The 23,899-nt window shown below is 46.8% G+C and overlaps 1 pseudogene; it reads left to right on the top strand.

Moving 5' to 3' along the window:
- The window catches only part of LOC130201638 (gamma-2-syntrophin-like), a 109,457-nt pseudogene that overhangs the window by 25,159 nt on the left and 60,399 nt on the right, over positions 1-23,899 (top strand).

The raw sequence follows: 23,899 nt of genomic DNA, 5'->3' as shown, positions 1-23,899 counted from the left end.
CAACTTCACTGACGAGTTTTTCGGGGCAAATTTGGTATTCATGAAAGTTTTCTCATCTGTGACTGGTTCTGAAGTCAGCCCGTTGGTGAATACGTTCACATCAGCTCTACAGACATCCTCAGATGTAAATAATTATACTAATAATGTATATGAGAATCACCATTTGTGACTCCTGCATCTGTGCTTTTTCAAATAATAGAATAAATACAATTGTAATCACTTTCAAGTAAACCAGATTGCTCCATCAGACAAGAAAAAAAGCTCAATGGTGAGCTTTTGTTTTGAAGGACAACAGCAGAAAAGCCCAACTCACGGAGGTAGTACCTGGCAAGTCGCCAAGAATCTCGGCAGTTGCGCAGGTGTAATTTGTTAATGCCGTAACGTAAAAATTTACACTAAGGTACAGGCATTACAACATTTATTTATTGATGACGTAGTTGTATATCCTTGAACTTTGAACTTGTGTAATATGTAAAGTTATGAATAAAGGTCTTTCTGCATTTCCCCTGCGCCTCACCTGTAGTCCTACGCTCCCCTCTTTGGGGGCGCACAGCTGAGAACACGGCTGTCAGAGAACCCGTTTTCAGACGTTCATTAAAATCAGGCGGAGATCTTTTCTGACGTCGATCTTCCAGTCAGGAAGAAAACGTTTCAGAAGACACTTCAGAAAATGTTCGAGAACGAGGAACAATGTGTTTCTGATTTTATTTTCATTTTATTTTGGAGATCGACAGGGAACATCTCCGAGATCGACCGGTCGATCGCGATCGACGGGTTGGCGACCACTGCTTTAGGACATAAGCCTTTTCTCACACAGTCATGAACCATTAATTTATTTCTGTTTTATGAAGGCTTTAAGCTTTTGTCAAAAAGAAAACTTTAGCACCGAAAAGTTGAGCGTGAGACACTGTTTACAAGCACAGAGTGGCCTTTTTAAAATGTAATATGAGCAGGAGACTGCTGATGAAGTGTTGGCCATTACGGTGATGGCGTAATGATGTAAAGTGCATTCTGAAGTCTTGCCCGCCGCCATCAGGAAGTACCCATAACCGTGGCGCATTAGCACATTTGTTCTCGCTATAAGCCAGAAACATTTAGGCTGCAATTTGAGCTTTTTCTAAAGCACCTGTCTGTTTACCACAGCCAGAAGCTGAAACCCGCCGCTGTTTTCCCCAAAAACCCATTAACAGCTCACGGAGACAAACTGCTGCCAAGATTAATGTGATCCATCAATTTAGAAAAGCAGTGTCTTCTTTCTCTCCCGACCATGCCATTAACAACACTGCAAGACGTACAGAGACATCGGGCCTCGTTCACAAACGCACAAATCTATGTTTTATGCACCATTATGGGAATTTGGAAACAATACTTGTCATATTTCTTGTTACTCTGCGAACACATTTGGGAACTGCTTCGGACCATGAATACTCACACATTCGACCCGTTCTCTTTGTGTATACAATTAAAGAGCTTAAAGGAGCCGTATGTAACGTTCTGCACATTAATATTGACTGTTACCTACACGAGGACATCGTGGAGTGAATGAAGTCACTTTGTACGTGTTGTCTCGGGCTGCAAACATGTAATATGATTCGATGTTGATCTTATAGTTGTACACATTTTAGAAATTTGTATCAACACATGTTGAAAAAACACATGTTGAGCTGTTCAGTCTGCTTCAAAGCTGTCTTCTTGGCATCATATGTACCGTATAATTGATTTGCCCAAATAATAATTGATTTGCCCAAAAAATACATTTTGTTATTCCTCAAAACTTTCTGGAGGAGACGTGGTGAATAATTTGGAAATTTAGCAGAAAACATTTGACAAACAAGTATATTTTTGCAATCACATTGAAACAGCATTGGTATTTTGTAATTATGGCAAAAACATTTCTGTGACAATATTTAACGGTGTGACGACTGAGTTAGTGCAGCAAGCAAATCAATGATTGGATGTGACAACATTTTTTTGAATTAAACCAAAAATAACAGTAGAATAATTGTGTTGGACCAAAGATGCACGATTAAATTCAATTCAGTTTATTTGTACAGCCAATTTTCACAAATTACAAATTTGTCTCAGAGTGCTTTACAATCTGTACACATAGACATCCCTGTCCCAAAACCTCACATCGGATCAGGAAAAACTCCCAAACAACCCTTAACGGGAAAAAAAGGAAGAAACCTTGAGGAGAGCAACAGAGGAGGATTCCTCTCCAGGATGGACAGATGCAATAGATGCCATGTGTACAGAAGGACACATTACACACAAATTAAAACACAGTAACAACACAATCAATGAGTATGACAGAGTGTATGAATAGTTGGTAGTAGGGCTGCAACTAACGATTATTTTGATAATCGATTAATCGGTTGATTATTCTATCGATTAATCGATTAATCGGATAAAAAAACAACAAAAAATTAATTTTCAACCCTTTATTCAAAACAGGGTCCGTACGGTCATGGAAAACCTGGAAAAGTCATGGAATTTTTAAATGGCTATTAGCAGGCCTAGAAAAGTAATTGAAAAAAATAAAATCCCAAAATATTTGGAAAAGTAATGCAAATTTGTTTTATTCAAATTTTTATTTACACGGTATATATACGGTATGCTTTGGAATTCTCATTGTTAGTTTAAATACTACATCTTCTCACTTTGTCATGTATAGACAGAGTTTTCACAAAATGTTTAATCATGGAAATTTGGTTTAAAGTCATGGAAAGGTCCTGGAGACCCACTGGTCACCATGGTGATGAACCTGTTCACTGGTCAGCATGTGGATGAACCGTCACAAACAGACTGACAGCTTTCCTCTCCTGAGCAGTGGTCCCCATGTGGCCCCGCCCCCTGAACAATATCAGAGACGCGTTCCGATTTATTATTTTTTTTCACCTGGCCCGCTGCCGTTGAGATTGCAGTGAGACGCGGGAAAAATGTGAAGTGGTGCTCTACTTCACAATATAACATCTTTGATGGACGTGTCGCGTCTCGGCCAATCAGCGTTCAGATGTCGACAGCGTTTGGGAAGTTGGGTTAGCTTGAATGTTAGTCCGCTACATCTGCAGCGATACTAACAAAGTACCCGTACGTTAAAAACGATGTGATTTAGCATATTTTTAGTATCGATACTTCATTAAAAGAGCGATCAGAGCGCACGCGCTGCTCCGCTCCGTTAAATGTTGTCTGCACGCGCAGCGCTCACAGCGAGTCGTGGCTTATCTCCGTTGCCTTTCTCCATGGAAACATATTTTCCGCTATCCGCCACGGAATAAATAACCACGTTTTCTACGTTATACTCTTGTGGAAATGCCACACACGTCGTGACATGTAGCGCCCTGGTGTCTGGGTTCATAACGTCACCCGGAGGCGCACTTCGCTCCGTGAATGTCTCCGACGACGTGAATGACTTCCGCATCCAGCGCCACGTGAGCAGCAGCAGCCAATTAGATTCATCAACAGAGGAGCAGCTCAGCGCTGATTGGCTCTCACAACGCAGCATTCAGTCTCTCCGCTCCGCTCTTGTTTCTCCTGCGCCGCTCTGCGCTCAACTCTACTTTGTTTATACTCCGTGACTTATTGAGCGCCGTAATAATCGCGCGACACAACGAATCGATAATGAAATTCGTTGCCAACTATTTTAATAATCGATTTTTATCGATTTTATCGATTCGTTGTTGCAGCCCTAGTTGGTAGTAGGCATGGACCACGATCCAGACCTCCATATGTCTCCATAGATGGTCGCCAGATAACAATAACAAAATAAAACAATCCCATATACCGTAAAAACAGAAATTGTACTTTGAAAGTGTTTTGGCACAACTATACATGAGGTCAGAAAGCTATCCGTGTGCAGTGTGAGAAGCAGAAGATCGGTAGCATTAATTATGTATTTGAGTGTTTCATCACAAGATGGTGAGATCAGATAATATCTCTTGTACATAGTGTTGATTGTTTTTTTACCAACATTCCAAGCAACACAAATAAAATGTAGATCAGCGAAAGTTGAGACAGGAAGCCATTCGTTGCATGCTGGTTCATTCATAAGCAGTCTCAGAAGCAGCAATTACTCCATCAGCTGATTGGGGGCGGGCACGATGAATAAACCAACCAATTAGAGGCAGCGATGTTCAGTAAGCCAATAACAGCGTTGTTGGAAAAACGTAAAAATCTTTTCTTCTCTGCTGCTGTCAGTTGTCGTTTCAGCCGAAGTCGTTGCGACCCTCCTCCACCCCAGGCTCCTCCCCCCTCCTCCACCCCAGGCTCCTACAATCGGCATTATTGAAACTCTTCTTCTACACCACCACCAGTGTCTGGACTCCATGGGGGGGATTCTGCCTGCGCAGATATCAGCATCTCTACCCCTGGCTTATCCAAATTCAGGATAGAGTCCAATCCCCAAAAAGACTTTGCATTATTTCAAAATGCTATTGTAAATAAATTATTGTTAATCTCTAAAAAAAACATCTCTCCTGATTGAATTAACAATAACCCCTTTGCTTTATAGGGCGTCCTGACGAATCTTTAAAAAAAAGGTGTGAGGCACGTGTTGCCGGTCAACACATTAAAGAGGCAATAATGGCTGACGGTGCAGATTTGACCCTTGATGTCTCCGGACTGCTACATTAATATAACCACTGATTAATCCGGGTCAAGAAACACATTCTTTGATCATGTAAATGGTGGCATCCGCCATCAAAAGGAGCAGGAAGCTCATCGTCATTGTTCATGTGTCCCACGCAGGCTCCGTCGCCGCCTTCGCCCTCAGCCAACGGGCCAAAGTATGAGAAGCGCTGGCTGGACGCCGTCTCGCTGCCCTTGTTGATGGCCAGAGTCTCCAGATACAAAGCCGGCACCGATCAATTAAGGTAAGGGTAATCCAGCGCGGTACGAGTCACCTCCGAGGTGCGCAGTTCACCGAGCACAGCCGTTGGCTTAGCGAGGACTTTTCATTGAAGCGAGGGGACGTTAACGCCAATATCTATGCGCAGGCATAAACAGATTAAAAGGTCACCGTGCGGCTCGGGGCTCAGAGGGCGTGACTGTGAGGACGCCGGGGCGAGCTCGTCAATGCATTTCATTGTTATGCCCGTCCTGTTGGTATTGATTTCCGTGACTACAGTAGTTTCACAGATGTTTTCTTTTCTATTGTAGAGGATATATACCTTTGCTTGGCTTGTCTCAAATATTGTGTGCATATAGATTATGTGTAAGGTGGAAAAACACTGAATGAGAGTCGAAAACTTCAGCAGGGCACACTTGCGCCTGACTGATCTAATAACGATAACAGTGACACCCGAAGGAAGTCTTATGCACCCCCCCTTTTTCCCCGCATCACGCATTGTTTAGAAATGGTCACATACAAAGAACTCATTATATTCGAAGTTCAGAAAGAGCAACTATAGACCTTAATCTCACCGGCAGATAGATAAGGGAAGGTCCAGATGGGGCCATTATTCTCAGGAATCATCCATGCCCCCTCACTGACCGCTTCACACACTGTCACACGTGAAAGGGCCTTTGTTTAACGACCTTCTTGAAATATCAGTTTCTTTACTGCACTGATAAGGCTCCGCGTGAGAAGCGAAAGGCAGGTTCAAAGAAAGAGACAAAGTAACACAGCTCTCTTCCTTTCTCACCACTTCTCACGAAACCTATGCAATCTTTGACGGGCCACAAGAACCAATGAAGGAGCGACAACGGCGGAAGCAGAGGAACGAGAACCAATGAGAAAACACCACCCCCTTTTCTCCTGGCAAATCAGAGCTATTCCTGTTGCTTATTTCAATGGCCGCGCGCGCTCTGCTCAGCATCCTTTCTCCAGCGCTGAAGCCATTGGTGACAGGTCTGGTGTTGGGTCCATGTACATGATTGTCTATTTTGTATCTTGATTTTGAATAAACGCTTTATAGAGTTAAAGTAAAAGTCTACCGTATTTCTTACAGTGAGTACCGTCCAGGTGGTGTGACGCTGTCCAACTCCAACAAATGGTAGCAGAGCGATGGTTGTGAAACCCGGTCCAGAGACCTGAGGAGGACAGCACCTGAGACACCCGGACGGACCACTGCTTTCAAGGCCCACTCCAAGAAACTGATCAAACACCGGTGTCAACAAAAGGTAAAAACTGAACCTGTTTATTTTCAAATCAGTCAGATTGAATACTCTAAATTTGATCAGGAGTATTGGAAGTGAGTATTGAAACTGCAGAATTTTTTGACTTGATTTAAAATTAAAAAATAAAGTGTAAAAAGGGAAATCACGATACAGTGTGACACTGAAGTCCTCTAACAGAAGTGAGGCCGGCGAGTAACGCTGGAGAGTCGACCCCGAAAGGAACCGGGGCCGCGCAGTTTGAAGTCCTCTAACAGAAGTGAGGCCGAGTAGCTGGAGAGTCGACCCCGAAAGGAACCGGGGCCGCGCAGTTTGAAGTCCTCTAACAGAAGTGAGGCCGGCGAGTAACGCTGGAGAGTCGACCCCGAAAGGAACCGGGGCCGCGCAGTTTGAAGTCCTCTAACAGAAGTGAGGCCGGCGAGTAACGCTGGAGAGTCGACCCCGAAAGGAACCGGGGCCGCGCAGTTTGAAGTCCTCTAGCATAAGTGAGGCCGGCGGGTAACGCTGGAGAGTCGACCCGAAAGGAACCGGGCCGCAGTTTGAAGTCCTCTAGCATAAGTGAGGCCGGATAACGCTGGAGAGTCGACCCGAACGGGCCAGAGGTCTAAGTCATCTAAAGGTGAGGCCAGCTAAGGCTGGAGGGCTGGAGACGCAAGTGGTGTGAGCGTGGGAATTAAACACATGCCGGTAAAGTCCTCTAACATATGTGAGGGCCAGCCATAAGGTGAGAGACGAATTGGGAGAGTGAGTAGTGCAGTGAGAAGAAAAACACATGTGTATGCATAAAACTGTGAATGAATGTTGAATACCGGTGGTGAATACATGTTGTCAAAGTGGAATCAACAGAGCAGAGTCGAAACCTCACGGTGTCAACGCAAGCTCTAGTCTGTTGAATTGCACGAGTGATAAATGAGGATTTATTGTTCTGAAAGGCAGGCTGCCGAGTAAAGAACACATTGTATGGCGATTATGCACTATGTTTAAAAGCAGTTACGAGTTTGAGATTGAGGAGGATACTGAGAAACAAAGAGGTAACTCCGCTTAACACTGAAAAATACAGAAGCAGAAACGTAAACACTGCGAGTGACAGTCAGCTGTTGGCGCTGGGGGCTCCGCTGAGGGCACGCGCATTCACAGACAGAGCAGCCCCTCCCCTACCCACTTCGCTGCGCGCGTCGAGGGAAACGGAGCGGAATTCGGAACAGACTGAGAGTTCAAGCCCACCGTCCACCTTTGCCCAGCATCCTTCTTGCTAACGTCCAGTCTCTGGAAAATAAGATGGATGATTTTAGGGCAAGGATCAGATTCCAACGGGACATGCGGGATTGTAACATCTTTTGTCTGACGGAAACTTGGCTGACCCCGCTGGTGCGGGATCGAGTCATATGCCCAACCGAGTCCTTCTCTGTTTTCCGTGCAGACAGAACGGAAGAGTCTGGTAAATCTAAGGGTGGAGGGGTTTGCTTCATGACAAACAACATGTGGTGTGACCCCAAGAACATTAAGACTCTTTCTCGTTCCTGCTCGAACCTGGAACATCTGACGATCTCATGCCGTCCATTCTACCTTCCCGGAGTTCAGCTCGGTCATCACCACAGCCGTCTACATACCACCACAAGCGGACACCGACGTAGCACTATCGGACCTACATGATGTGTTATGTCGTCATCAGAACAAGTATCCCGACGCGGCTGTGGTGGTGGCTGGGGACTTTAACAAGGCAAACCTAAAAAAAGTCATGCCGAACTTTCACCAGCACATTACGTGTGCTACCAGAGGAAAGAACGTTGGACCACTGCTATACGCCATTCAAGAGAGGCTAAAAGACTGACTCTCTCCCTCAGTTCGGCAGATCAGACCATGCAGACATTTTTCTGCATACGGAGTATAAGCAAAGGATAGCGCGGGAAGCGGTAGTGACGAGGAACGAATGCGGTGGTCTGACCAAACAGAGGCTGACCTACAGGACGCTCTGGGTATCGACGACTGGGACATGGTCCAATCCAGTTCCAGTGACGCCAGCGAGTTTGCGGAAGTAGCAATGAGCCTCATAGCAACGCTTAACGGACACCATCGTCCCCACGGTAAAAGTTAGGGACTTTCTAACCAAAAGCCGTGGGTTGATAGATCCATCCGTGAAGCTGTGAACGCCCGTACTGCTGCCTATAACTCCGGTCTTGTATCCGGCAACATGGACGAGTACAAGGCAGCGGTCTATGGACTGAGGAGGGCGGTGAAGGACGCCAAAAGGAGGTACCGAGACAGAGTGGAATCACAGATGGAGCAGCGCGACACCAGGCGCCTATGGCAGGGGCTACGGACTATCACAAACTACCAGAGCAGACCCGCCCCAATGGTGAGTGCCGACGCATCCCTAGCGGACGAGCTGAACTCATTTTATGCACGGTTTGAGGCTAGCAACAACAGCGCTAGCTCCGCTAACAACAACACCGTTAGCGTAGCCGAGGTGAGTTCTACTGCTGGGATGAACACACTCTCTGTGACCGAGCACAGTGTGAGGAGGGCTCTGTTGAGGGTGAACACCAGGAAAGCTGCAGGTCCAGATGGCATATCTGGGCGAGTACTGAAGACCTGTGCTAACCAGCTAGCTCCAGTGTTCACCACAATATTCAACCTCTCCTGGCTGAGTCCGTGGTCCCGCCTGCTTCAAGAGATCCACTATTGTCCCTGTGCCCAAGAATGCTTCTCCAGCATGTATGAATGACTACCGACCGGTGGCCCTCACCTCGGTGGTCATGAAATGCTTTGAGAGGCTGATAAAGGACTACATCTGCGCCTTCCTCCTTCCTCCATGGACCCGCTGCAGTTTGCTTATCGCCCAAACAGATCCACGGATGATGCTGTCTCCCAGGTACTGCACACCACACTCTCTCATCTGGACAGCCAGAGGGGGGGCTATGTGAGACTGCTGTTCATTGATTATAGTTCAGCTTTCAACACCATAGTCCCCTCCAGACTGGCCGGCAAGCTGATTGAGCTGGGACTGAACACCCCTGTGTGCTTGGATCCTGGACTTCCTGACCGCCAGGCCACAGGTGGTCAGGGTGGGCAGACACACCTCCAAATCCTCACCCTGAACACAGGATCCCCAGGGTTGCGTCCTCAGCCCCTACTGTACTCCCTGTACACACATGACTGTGTGGCCAGGTTCAGCTCAACACCATCATCAAGTTTGCGGATGACACAGTGGTGGTGGGCCTGATCTCCGACAACGACGAGAAGGCCTACCTGGAGGAAGTTGCTGATCTGTCACTCTGGTGCCAGGACAACAGCCTCATCATGAATGTCACCAAAACTAAGGAGCTGATTGTGGACTTTAGGAGGGTACAACAACAGAGGACGTACTCACCACTGGGGATTAACGGGACTACTGTGGAGAGGGTGAGCGGGTATAAATACCTGGGAGTCCACATCACCGAGGATCTGACATGGTCAACAAACACAGACACTCTGGTGAGAAAGGCAAGGCAGCGCCTCTACCACCTCAGGCAGCTGAGGAAATTTAAAGTTTCCCAGAGGATCCTTCAGTCCTTCTACTCTGGAGCTGTAGAGGGCGTCCTGACAGGAAGCATCACAGCCTGGTTTGGCAACTGCTCCGCTCAGGACAGGAAGGCTCTGCAGAGAGTAGTGCGTTCGGCTGAGCGCACTATTGGAACTACACTCCCCACCCTGCAGGACTTGTACACCAGGAGGTGCAGAACCAGAGCCGGCAGGATCATGAAGGATCCTCACCACCCCAACAACAGACTGTTTCAGCTGCTGCGGTCAGGCAGGCGCCTCCGTAGTCACGCTGCAAGAACAGAGAGACTGAGACGGAGTTTCTTTCCTCAGGCCATCAGGATTGTGAACTCCGACCTCACCAGGACCCCCACATAGACCCACACAACTGCCCCTCTTAGGCACACACACACACACACACACACACACTTACTGTAAATATTGTGTTGTTTTTTATTTGTAAATAGTGTGTACTTGTTGCCCTTGCACATTCCTGCTGAGCATTGCCACTTTCATTTCACTGCACACCCTGTGTGTGTATGTGACAAATAAAACATCTTGAATCTTGAATCTTGAATCTTGTCTCAGAGCAGAGCAGAGAGAGAGAGCGGAACGAAGCAGAACAGTGACTGAAGAATTCTTTTTGAAGATAATTATTAATTGATAGTGTGTGACCATCATCTTCCTTTCCGAAACATAGTTTTTTAATAAATACGTATTTAGACAATACTAACAGCAAACGGTCAATTGTAAGCACCCAGATAAAAATAAAAAGAACACAACAACAACAACACATAATGACGAGCCCACCCAAAGTGGAGATGACAGTGCGAGATTGGTTGAAAGAACGAGTAAAGGACAGAGCAGGCCTGAACTGGGCGGAAGTAAGCAAAGTATTCAAACGAGTAGAAGGAAGTTGGATACAAAGGGGATGGTTAAGACCAAACAATTCTCTCCCCAATGAGGAAGAAAGAGAAAGCATGAGGAAAAGCATAGACAAGGATGTAGAAAATGCAAAAGACAGATATAACAAGATAAAAAAGGGTGTGAGTACAATTTCAACCCGTAGAAAGGCTAGAGTAGAAATAACAGAGGCTGAAGAAGAGGAGCAGGTCAAACTATGGGCCCTCGAGGAACTGGAACGTAAAATAAAATCAATGAGAGACGACAGGGTAGAGAAAGCTCAGCAGCAGGACAGCAGTCTATACCCACACCTAAGAGCCACTGATCCGAAAATAGACAGAGCAGGCCCAACAGCGCCTCCCTCATATCATTCAAGCAACCCATTCATGCAGATGCCGGTAATAGAAGTGGCAGATGGAGGACTAAAGGCCTCCATCTCAGGCATCGTAACACTTAATGCAGTGCAGGGACAGGTGAATGCAGACTTCAAACCCAGAACCACAGATGACAAAGAGAGACTAAGCAACTTGTCAGGGACAACAGAAGGACTGGAGGACATGACTACACGTACAGCAAAAACACTAAGCAACCAACAGGCACAAGAGGAGCGTGAACAGGAAGCCTCCCTTCAAACAGGCACAAGCCACCCAATCTCACAGCACACTAGCACACCAACAACAGCAGAGGTTGAGAGAGAACAGCTGGCCAAGAGTAGCAGAGAACGACTCCAGAGGAGATACAGCTCAGGAGAGGAGCTCGATCTGAAAAGCCGTACAAAAGAGATGCTGAGCAGAATGATAGAGAAACTTGATAGACAGGAAAAAGAGAGAAAAACCAGAGAAAAGATAGACAGTCAGCAGAAATCAGATAGTGACGTAAACAGCAACAGTGACTAAACTAGGTCAGCAGAGGGAGACAGTGAGCCAGAAGAGCATGAGGACCGGTCTAGAGCAGATGACTCACCACTAGGTAATACCGCCAGCTACAATGTGTGCGGCAGACTTGAACTCTCCCCTCCCACTGACACCTCCCCCCTCAGAACCAGATCAGGTCATCAGTATGAAAGAAGACGCTCACAGGGCGCACCTGTCTACAGGGACCCCATTTTACCTGACCTTTCACCTGTCACACAATTCCATTGGTGCAAGCCCCGGGCATGCCGCTGGGGTCATGGATTATGTTCCATACTCACCAGACACAACAGCAGTACTGACAACATTACCCCCTGATGAACGGGGCTGATGAGTGGATCGCAGCACTTAAGGTGGCCACTACTGGAACAGACTTGGCTCTAGGCGACTTTCGCCGCTTTCTGGCAGGATGTGGTGCAGCAGCCGCACAAACAATTTGGGAGAAGATAGGGTTACAGAGAAACACCCGCATAACATAAGTCAGAATAAATTCCAAGAAGCACTCTACGGAGCATTACGAGGAAAATACCCCAGTAAACACACAGCTACCGCAGTCGAGGATTTTTCCTGGAACACAAAAGAGTCCCCAGTTGCGTTTATGGCAAGGAGTGAAGCTATATGGAGAAAGGCATTTGGAGAGGAACATACACAAACACCCCCAACCAGAAAAATTTATCGGGCCATGGTCATTAAGGGACTGCCAGACACCGTGCAGGTTCAGCTAAAGAATGTAGTGGGACTAAAAAATTTGTCCCAGGAAGTGTGGACTGATAATGTAATGCACTTCCTAGAAAACGTAGCTCCAGAGGTCCTAGAGCCTACTAATGCAGAAACTCTAAAGTTAGAGCTACTGAGACTGCAGATTCAGAATGAAAAGAAAATCGCGGCAGATAATTCCAAAATAGCTAAAGATGACAAAGTCCAGAAGCAGCTGGTAGCCACACAAGAACAGTTAGCAAGTGTGCTGGGATCCATGCAGGAGGATCCAAAAATAGCTCCAGTCATGCAGGCAGTACAACAACAATTAGCCCCCCTTCCTCCTTCCTGCCCTCCCCAACCCACATGGTCCCCACAGACGAATCCCCAGCCGTTGAATAACGGATGGTACGGACAGACTGATGACACACGACACCATAACGACTCCAACTATGTACCTGGTAGAGGAGACAGGACAATAGGCCCGTACTATTGCTACAACTGTGATGAGCCAGGGCATTTTGCCAAGAACTGTAAGAGGCCAAAAAGTAACTATTATGGAAGAGGTGGCAGAGGAAGAGGAGGAGGAGGAAGATACAGAGGAAGAAGTTATGGAGGACCTGGAGGTTACAACGGACCCCAGGAAGCCCCTGTACAACAACAACAGCCCCCCTTCTTGCAGCCAGCTCAGCAGCAAAATTCCTAACAACAGCCCCCCTCCTTGCAGCCAGCTCAGCAGCAAAATTCCCAACAACAGCCCCCCTCCTTGCAGCAGCAACAGCAGCAGCTACATCCGCTCCCATATCCGCATGACCAATATCCTCCCTCACAAGCCAACCCGCCAAACCCATTACAGGGATGGCAGGGACAGTACTGAAGATGCCCACTGCAACACGAGGAAGAGATTTTCACTAATGAACCACTGGTCACCTTAACCATAAATGGACAAAACATAATTATGTTAGCCGACTCAGGAGCCACGTTTTCTAGTGTACAACAATCATTTCCTCCCTCAAACAAGGCCATCGCAGTTGTAGGGGTGTCAGGCCAGACACAGATGCAACGTTTCTCTGTTCCTCTATCAGTAGCCTGGAGATAGGAGCCTGCAACATTCCTTTCTGCTGGCCCCAAGCTGCCCTGCCAACCTACTGGGCCGAGACTTGTTACAAAAGTTGCAAGTATGCATATATTTGACTACAGAAGGGTGCAGCATTTCCTTGTGTACCTGAAAGCACGCCAGCTGAACCAATAAGAATATTATTTGTAAAAGATGGAGGACCTTCGTCAATAACTCAGGAAGTGTATTGGCTGCGACTTTGCAGAACAGGCCCCGACACGCCCGCCATTCAGAAATATTTTATGGAAAACAAACATAAAATGTATTCACTGCACCCGTACATGACCCCACTGGACCATGTCCACTGTACCATGAGTGTCACAAATAATGATAATGAAATATATCAGAGCGACTGGGATGACAACATGCGTCCACTTCGCCCCACACTAACTTGCGAGTATATATATTGTGGCAAGGAGGGTGTGGCAGCAGGAGTCCAGCTGACTCCATGGCTGATGGAATGTTATAAACTACAAGACTCGTCCAACCCCCATGTCACACTGGCAGTAGGACATGGATATGAGTCAAGAGGGTTAGGCCCAATGATTAAACGCGCTCTCAACCTGACGTGGGAACCCACTACGGATCCCATGGTAATGAAAGCCTCAGATGAAGCAATGTATCGATTCAGTATAAACACAATCGAGAGTACTCTGCCTGAGCATATTCCTGTTCCTAGACACCATGGTCTCCCCTGTACAGATCACCCTCAGCCCCCACCATGTTGTCTCAGGTACCCGACAGATTGTGGACCACCTCAGCTTTTGATGTTGGCCACATTGACGCGCCACCAGTAGTGGTACGATTGAGAGACCCCATCCGGCCGGTTTGGAGGTCCCAATACAAACTAAGCCCTGAGAAAATACAAGGCATCCAGCCCACCATAGATGGACTGATGAGAGCTGGTGTAATTTACCAATGTCAGTCAGCCTATAACACCCCCATTCTACCAGTCCCGAAAGCACAAGGAAAAGGATGGCGAATGGTGCAGGACTTAAAACCAATTAATGACGCCACGATACCTGACCCATTCCCCGTGCCAGACCCACATCTGACTCTGACTAATTTGCGACCCACTATGACATACTTCACTGTCATAGACTTGGCGAATGCATTCTTTTCTATACCTCTGGCGGTTGAAAGCCAACCCTATTTTGCATTTACACATGATGGTAAACGCTACACCTACTCTGTGTTACCACAAGGATACAGGGACTCCCCCGGTCTGTTCAACAAAGCACTGAAGGAACATTTGTCTGATCTAACGGTCCCAGCAGGTGTTGTGCTAATTCAGTATGTTGATGACCTACTGCTAGCGGCAGAAACAGCTGAGCTGTGTCTGGACATGACCCTGGCGCTCTTGACCCTCCTATCAGATAAGGGCTATAAAGTCAAAAGAGAAAAAGTGCAGTGCTGCAGACGACAGGTTACCTTTCTAGGCAGGCAGATTTCAGCAGAAGGACTCACTATAACTAACAGCCAAAGAGAAAGCATCCTACACCACACCAAGCCACAGACAGTCTCAGAAATGCTCTCATTTCTCGGCCTAACTGGTTACAGCCGTTCACATGTACCAGACTACACAGGAGTGACAGCCCCCCTAAGGGACATAGTGCGCATTGCAGGTCCAAGAAACATGACAGCCACCTTGGATTGGACATCAGAGGCCTCAGAGGCCTCTTTCGACCGTTAAACAGATTTTGTCCCAATCTGCGGCCCTCAGGAGCCCTGATTATGGCTCTCCCTTTCACCTTGATGTTTCTGAAAGGAATGGCTTTGTCAATGCCATCCTGTATCAGAAACAAAGAGGGGACAGGTGTGTATTATTGTACCACTCATCTAAACTAGATGTAGTAGAAACAGGACAAACCACATGCGGAAGGTATGTGGCATCAGTAGCCAAGGCACTAGACAAAACCGCACATATAACTATGGGACATGAAGTAGTGATACATACAGCACATGGTGTGGCAGCATTTTTGCTGAGCAAAGAATTTACATTCAGCTCAGCTAGAAAGACCAAGCTCCATAACACCTGTATGGCCTCTAATGTAACCTATGAGACAGGACTAAACAACATGGCAGACAGAGTCACGAATGGTCCCCCACATGTGTGAAGAACACGCAGTAAAAGAGAACAAGCTAAGGGTAGACCTGCATAACACCCCCTTAACAGACCCAGACATGACCCTATTCAGTGACGGCTGTTGCTATAGGACACAGGAAGGGAACAAAGCATCATATGCAGTGGTAGAGCAGACTGAAGAAGGTGAATATGAGATCAGGAAAGAAGGTGTATTACCACAACCAGCATCAGCACAGGTTGCAGAAGTAATCGCCCTGACTCAAGCACTGACTCTGGCCACAGGGAAGACAGCCAATATTTACACAGACTCTGCGTATGCACATGGAGCAGTACATATTGACGGCCCTGCATGGGTCAGACGACATTTTATCACCTCAAGTGACCAACCAATCAAACACAGAGCTCAGATGGAACAGCTACTAGACGCAGTACAGCTGCCCAGAAAAGTAGCCGTGATGAAATGTAAAGGACATGACAAAAATACCAACGACAATGTCAGTAAAGGAAATGACGCAGCAGACGCTGCAGCCAAAGCCATAGGAGGCTATATGCCAAGACAGATGATATGCAGACCAGAACTACCACAACAGACTGAACTAACTGAGAACGAGTTAGTGGAAATACAAGTTAAAGCAGGACCTTATGAGTGGTCGTCATGGAAAAGAAAGGGGGCAACTAGAGACTCCACCTCTAAAGAGGGACTATGGAGAAGCCATGATGGCCGAATAGTGGCTCCTGCCCAACTCGTGCCCCTTCTGCTAAAAGATGCACATGGCCTCACACATGAAGGAAAAAAGAGAACATTGACAAATATCAATCACCTCTGGTGGCATCCACATATGGAGAGTATGGTAAATTTATATTGTGATGAATGCACAGTATGTGGAAACCATAACATAAAAAAGCCGTTCCAGTCCCCCATGGGATCCTACCCTGTTCCCTCAGCATGCTTCCAAGAAATCATGATAGACTACACAGACATGGGACCAGATAATGTAGTCGCAGGAAAGAGATATCTGTTGGTAATGGTAGACAGGTTCTCTAAGTGGGTGGAGGCAATCCCGACCAGAAAAGAAGACTCGCTTTCCGTGGTAAAGTGGTTGAGAAATGAACTCATACCCAGGTACGGAATGCCCAGAGTAATCAGATCAGACAATGGAGCACATTTCAACAGCAAACTGCTGGCAGAAGTTGAGACCTCACTTGGGATTTCCCATAAGTATGGTTCGGTGTATCATCCTCAATCTCAAGGTCTGGTAGAAAGAGCAAATCAAACAATCAAAGGGAAGATAGCTAAGGCCTGTGAGGGAACCAAGTTGACATGGGTTCAGGCATTACCTTTAGCTCTGATGTCCATGAGAACATCACCAGGTGCCAAAACGCATTTGACCCCTCATGAAATACTGACGGGAAGACCAATGCCAGGGCCACCCAGAGACGGAGGTCACGTGCCGCCTCTGGATGTCCAAATGATCGAAATGAGTGACTACATGGAAAAGCTAACATCCCTTACCAAAGCTCTCTCCCTGCAGGTGTCCAGGGCCCATGCGACACCAGCGGAGGAAGAACAACAGAGTAAGGTCAAAATTGGCGACTGGGTCAGGGTCAAAGTTCACAAAAGAAAGTGGACTCAGCCTAGGTGGACTGGACCGTACGAGGTGAAGGAAATTACGACACACTCGGTCCAGGTCAAAGGTAAATCAGGAGCACCTTGGCACCACTTAACACATTGCGTCCCAGCTAACGCCCCGACTAGGTCCCTGACGGAGGTCAGAGCAGACTTACAGAATGTCGAGAGAAGTACCGAGAGCACTTAGACGCTGCTTCGGCGACCCCGATGCCAATCCGGCCGAAACAAGGAGGTGTCAACCTCGAACCCTAAAGGAGATGGGTTTTGGAACAAAAACAACAGCCATAATAGCAGTAGCCTGCGGTCTGTTGGTGCTACTTATATTAGGAGGATTCGCCTGGAAAGAACGCATAAAGATAGATAGACTCAAACACGACGCCATCCTACTAGCTAAACAATTCACGCCACGCAACCCAGAACTGAGTAGAGAGAAGAGATCCCCTGCAAGCACCCACAATCATGAGAGAGCGTGCAACGCGTACTGGATACTTAACTACCCCAGAAACAGTACCACGTCCTTCACCTTTGACTTATGTGAGGTAATTGGGTGTGAAGGGAACCCGTTAAGATGGAGTGGCCTTGACGTATATCTCTGTGCGGAGCCCATAATAGTGCAGGACTGTGAGAGAAAGGGTTTCCACGGAAGGGGCACAGCAAAGTCTTGTAGTAGCTGGGGCATGGTAACCAAATTCACAGGAGCATGGAAACCTACTATGAGTTATCACGACCAAAGTAGGAAAACATGGTGGGGAAAGATAGGTTTTCAGAAAGACTTTGGTAAATGTTCCAACCCCCTCACCCTGTCATTAGATAGAATCATCAGCAGCTCGGAAGGACAGGACCGCATCTTCTTCCTACTGGGAATTGACGCGACAGATAAAGACCCCCTGGTAGGCATACAGATTAACATCTACGACCCCCTTGAGGAGAATCAGATCACACAGGCACCGCCCCCGGAAGCAGGGAAGGACTTTAATGTCATAACACAGGACTTCTCCCATCTGACCCCACAGCAAGTGATACAGAGGAATACAGGTTATGGCAATGATAACATTTGGCTAAATTGGATAGTGCAGTCAGCCCAAGACCAAAACATGGAAGGATGTATAGCTTGTGCTAGTGCACGCCCGCGATTAATCACCAGCCCTGCACCATTGTTCCCCGAAACAGACGCCGATGGTTATGCTTGTATGATGGCGCTGTTCAAACAAGCCACCCCAGGTAACTGCACTACACTAGCAGCCATTTTTCCCCCTTTACCGAATAACACAGCGACTGGACTATTCTCCCCTTATAGAGGTGCCCCCAATAGATACGTATGCTTTATTTTTACCAGTGCAAGAGCCAGAACTAATGTGGGAAAGATAGATCCCGACTGGTGCAATCGCACATCCTCCGGAGCAGAGGTAGGACCATGGGCGAGAAATGGACTGTATTGGTATTGTGGAGGACTGAGACTATTAATAACACTAGATGCGAACAAAACCACAGGGATCTGTGCATTAGTCCGTTTAGCAGCGCCACTCAAGTTAATAGGAACCAGGCTGACTCAAGAAACTCACCTCGCACAGAAACTCACCCAGCGCAGACGCAGACACGTACTCAGAAAAAGAGAGTTAGCTAATCAGCACAACCCCACGTACATAGATGCAATAGGGATACCCCGAGGAGTCCCCGATGAGTATAAACTAGCAGACAACATAGCCGCCGGTTTTGAGAATTTGCCGCTGATCTCCGCAATCTTCCCAGTCACTCCCATAAAGAATGTGGATAGAATAAATTATATTTGGTATACCCTCTTAAGATTGACCAACCACACTCGCGATGGCCTGGAAGCAACCGCAGAACAATTGGCCCCCACCTCCACCATGGCAATCCAGAATAGAATGGCGTTGGACATGCTGTTAGCAGAGAAAGGTGGAGTATGCGCCATGTTTGGAGATTAATGCTGCACTGTCATCCCCAACAACACGGCCCCGGATGGTTCTATGACCAGAGCCATTTCCCAGCTTAAAGCCCTCTCCAAAGAGATGCATGAAGCATCAGGAATTGACAACCCGTTCTCCAACTGGTTAGAGGCCACCTTTGGCAAATGGAAGACATTAATCACCTCCCTGTTCATGTCACTAGCAGTACTTATAGGCATCCTGGTCACGTGTGGATGTTGCTGCATCCCCTTTCTGAGAGCCATGGTGGCCAGGCTCATCACAGCTGCACTAACAAAAGAAAAGCCTCCTCCACCCTATGAACAGTATCCCCTGCTCTAGCCCGACCAGGACGACGCAGACGAGATCGAGTTCGAGACCACCGGATAAAGACCCCGACAACAGCCATGGACGACGTTGACCCACAGAAAGCAGACGGGGACCAGGAGGATGCAGACGTAGCTGACGAGGACCAGGAGGATGCAGACGTAGCAGACGAGGACCAGGAGGATGCAGACGGCGACAGGGACCGAGGACCAGACGTAGCAGACGAGGACCAGGAGGATGCAGACGTAGCAGACGAGGACCAGGAGGATGCAGACATCGCTGACGCAGACCAGGATGATGCAGATGACGCTGACGCAGACCAGGATGATGCAGATGACGCTGACGCAGACCAGGATGATGCAGATAACGCTGACGCAGACCAGGATGATGCAGACATCGCTGACGCAGACCAGGATGATGCAGACGACGCGGACCCAGCCAGGGTTGAAGCAGACGAGATGCAGCGGGGACCGGATCGTCAACTGGGTTTCAGGTTACCAACCTGCCAGCCATCAGCCGTTAGGGTGAAAGACCCAGGCTCACCTGACCACTCCCAATTTCACCTCTTTCCTTCTACACCTGCACACTACAGATTCAATGCATGCAGACCCACTGATTTTCCTGAGATAAAAGAGCTAGATCACGGGTGGGTCGGGGTGCCACATGACAGAAGCCACGCCCCTATTCCCATCCCCAACCGAAGCAGACTCTCCCCTCGAGAAGCAGGTATCGAGACAGAGCCACTGTGCGCGATATGGCATGAGCATTTTCAGTACCTGCAACAATGGGCTGTTACTCACCCCTTCTTCACTGGCTACCCTCCCGCCTTGAGCCTCACGAGCTTACAGGTCCTATGGGATCTCAGTCTAGGCAACGTCAGGAAGAAAGAGCTTGACGTCAGGGAGTGGCACTGGCCGTACCAAGCAGTCGAGGACTGGGCGGTCATTAATACGGTAACTCAGTGCACCACGGTTTCTGGCCTACAACTAACTCAGGGTATAGATGTCCTCGTGTGTACCGGCGCCCCATGTCCCTTAAACATAGCCCCAACTTTTTATGGGCTGAGAGAATGGGAGAGCGTGTCACTAAATGGACTTGAGCTCCATACAAACAGGCCTCAGTACCCGCCTTCCTCCCCTCCGGTTCTCCGTTGGGCACAGCGAGAGCGAGACGAAAGAGAAAAACCCCTTCTCCTGCCCCCTCCTGATGATCGGGAGATAGCCGGGGACAGGGAGATCCATAGGCGCTTGGCAAAGAAACTAGAGTTCTTTCGGACCGTGGCACGAGGCCAGTGCGGCCAGGCCAAGATGAAGATCTGGCATAGAGAGGGAGATAAATATTCCCGGAGTGAAGGTTCACATCCAGCGGATGTGAAAAGAGGGATTTGTAGAGGATATATACCTTTGCTTGGCTTGTCTCAAATATTGTGTGCATATAGATTATGTGTAAGGTGGAAAAACACTGAATGAGAGTCGAAAACTTCAGCAGGGCACACTTGCGCCTGACTGATCTAATAACGATAACAGTGACACCCGAAGGAAGTCTTATGCACACCCCCCCCCCCCCTTTTTCCCCCGCATCACGCATTGTTTAGAAATGGTCACATACAAAGAACTCATTATATTCGAAGTTCAGAAAGAGCAACTATAGACCTTAATCTCACCGGCAGATAGATAAGGGAAGGTCCAGATGGGGCCATTATTCTCAGGAATCATCCATGCCCCCTCACTGACCGCTTCACACACTGTCACACGTGAAAGGGCCTTTGTTTAACGACCTTCTTGAAATATCAGTTTCTTTACTGCACTGATAAGGCTCCGTGAGCGTGAAGCGAAAGGCAGGTTCAAAGAAAGAGACAAAGTAACACAGCTCTCTTCCTTTCTCACCACTTCTCACGAAACCTATGCAATCTTTGACGGGCCACAAGAACCAATGAAGGAGCGACAACGGCGGAAGCAGAGGAACGAGAACCAATGAGAAAACACCGCCCCCTTTTCTCCTGGCAAATCAGAACTGTTCCTGTTGCTTATTTCAATGGTCACAGCAGCATCTGCTCAGCATCCTTTCTCCAGCGCTGAAGCCATCGGTGACAGGTCTGGTGCTGGGTCCATGTACATGATTGTCTATTTTGTATCTTGATTTTGTATAAACGCTTTATAGAGTTAAAGTAAAAGTCTACCGTATTTCTTACAGTGAGTACCGTCCAGGTGGTGTGACGCTGTCCAACTCCAACACTATGCTTCTCTTTTTTTTCTTCTCTTTTCGATCAGCACGTTTTAAGAGGCGGATTGTTATTCAGACATCACAGATGGCACCACGGCGTTCAGATCTCACCCAGCATGCTGAGTCACATTCAGTTATTCCAACTCACACGTCCGTATTCATGTAGAGGGTAAACAACTTGTGACGGACACAAGTTATAACATTGGTGTTATCAAAGTCTGACGATAAGAGATCGGAACATTTACATAATTAACTTGTTTTATAACTGTTTGGTTTTAATAATACACTAATACTCACTGTTAAATAGTGGCATTATTTGTTTAAAGACTGAGCAACAATGACTAATTTGCAAAAATTAGCTGAATGAAATATCTGATTAAATCTTTTTCCAATTATTTAAAAAAAGTTCAAATTATTAATGGTTCACCGTCGTCAGATTTCTTTACCATTTCTTGTACACTTGCTGAGCAGACGACTTCTGCTCTTTCGGGTGTGTCTATAAACATAGAATGAAACGGTGGAGTTAATTATAACTGTTTACTGGACATTTCTAATTCCGGGTGTTGTCCAATATAAATCCAGAGGCGACAGCCTTTCTCAACTTTTTTTTTTCCCAGTCACGGTACCCTTTAGAAAATATGTAAAATGTCAAGTTACACCTGTTACAAAGTAGTAACACTTAACATCTCCCTGACACACACACAAGTGGTCCTTATTAGAGAGAGAGAGAGATAGAGAGATTGAGATGAAGAAGGATAGCAAGGGAGAGAGAGAGAGAATAAAAGATGGATTGAGATGGAGACAGATAGCAAGAGAGACAGAGAATCAGGGTTCGTAAGGTCATGGAAGATCTGGAAAGGTCATGGAGTTTTAAAATGGTTATTTCCAGGCTTGGAACAATTCTTGAATGTTATCCCAAAAGTTTTGGAAAAGTCATGGAAATGTGTTATATTAAAATGTTCATTTACACAGTTTTATTAAAAGAATAAACATTTTATATAAATGTTTATTCTTTTAATTAAACTATTGTCCCTCATTCATTTGTGTCATTTAAAGATTATACTCTTGTATACACCGAGATTTCACATAATGTTTAGTCATGTAAATTTGGTTTAAAGTCATGGAAAGGTCATGGAAAGGTCATGGAAATCCATTGGCCAATATGTGTATGAACCCTGAACATGTTGAAATGGCTTTATTATTAATAGTAAACCTGACTCTGGGAGGATGCTATTCATGCAGGAGGAGAGCTGATACTGAGTCCATGACCTGTTACTGTTATTGATGTCAGACTAGAAAATCTCAGTTCACACAAACACGTCAAGGACCAGCTATTGCAATGGAGAAACTTTAAACTACTGGGTACTCCAAACCTGGTCCTGAGTTATCATTTGATAATCCTCCCAGGTGCAGTGAAAGTCTTAGCACTTTCCAGTTGACGTGAACTCAATGTCAAACTTTAAAAAAGGAATAATAAAGGAGACTGTAGCGAGGATCTCATTTACAGTATTTTAAGTTTACTAACTCAACAATAAGGGCCCAGCTGGCTAGCCCATTCCTTCACTACAAAAACAGAGGACACAAAGCAAACACAAAAACACAAACCCGGAATACAGTTCATTCAGTGTCTTTCAAGTTTTATATAGTTCTTCGGTCAAAAAACACTGTCTTTAACGGAAAACCCGACTCAAAAGGAGTCTACAGATAACTGAAATATTTCCCTATCCCGGTAATTAAATAACATCTCATTTCCAAAACCACGATGAATAATGTAGTCAGTGGGATGTGTGCAATAGCAGGAGGGTGGAAATGTCCTGTAGAGTCCAGTTCAGAAGATGGGAAGGTGGTGTGTTGGTGTGTGGGATTGTTGGTAGAAACAGAGAGGTCGGGCCTGGAGAGGAGGTGTACAGGACTTATCTGTAGCGTATTATTCAGGAAGAAATTCTCGGCATCCGAGCAGTATCTGGTGGAGGGGCTCTGACAGCTACTTGGATCATCTGCTTCTCAAATCTTGAGTTTCCAGTTTCACCCACTCTCGCTCCTCGCTCTGGTCACCATGTTGGTTTTTCCCCAAATGTTTGTTGGTTCTCCCTCTTTTTCCTGCTCACAGGTGCTCTAATTTATCAACTTTTTAGGTTCCACCCACTTTTCCTGTTGGGGGAGGGATAAGGCTGTCCTTCGCTACAAGACGTTCCATGTACTGATACAGAGACTGGATAGACGTGACACTAGTCTAGAAGAATGTCCTCCAGGTGAAAGGTTGTGTTCAGCTGCAGCTCCGCTTCCCTTAATTCACAATTGTTTAAATTTAAAAAAAAATTAATAATAAGTACACTACAACAAAACGACGACAACAAATGTGTTATTATTGAGTCATTAACATAACATCTCAGCACATCCACTTCCAAAGGCAGCTTGGCCGACTTAACCGCCTCCCTCGATGGAGCA

The sequence above is a fragment of the Pseudoliparis swirei genome, chromosome 11 (genome assembly GCF_029220125.1).
Source record: "Pseudoliparis swirei isolate HS2019 ecotype Mariana Trench chromosome 11, NWPU_hadal_v1, whole genome shotgun sequence".
Taxonomy (NCBI): domain Eukaryota; kingdom Metazoa; phylum Chordata; class Actinopteri; order Perciformes; family Liparidae; genus Pseudoliparis; species Pseudoliparis swirei.
The sequence above is the reverse complement of the archived record's forward strand: the minus strand, read 5'-3'. Positions and strand labels throughout refer to the sequence as shown.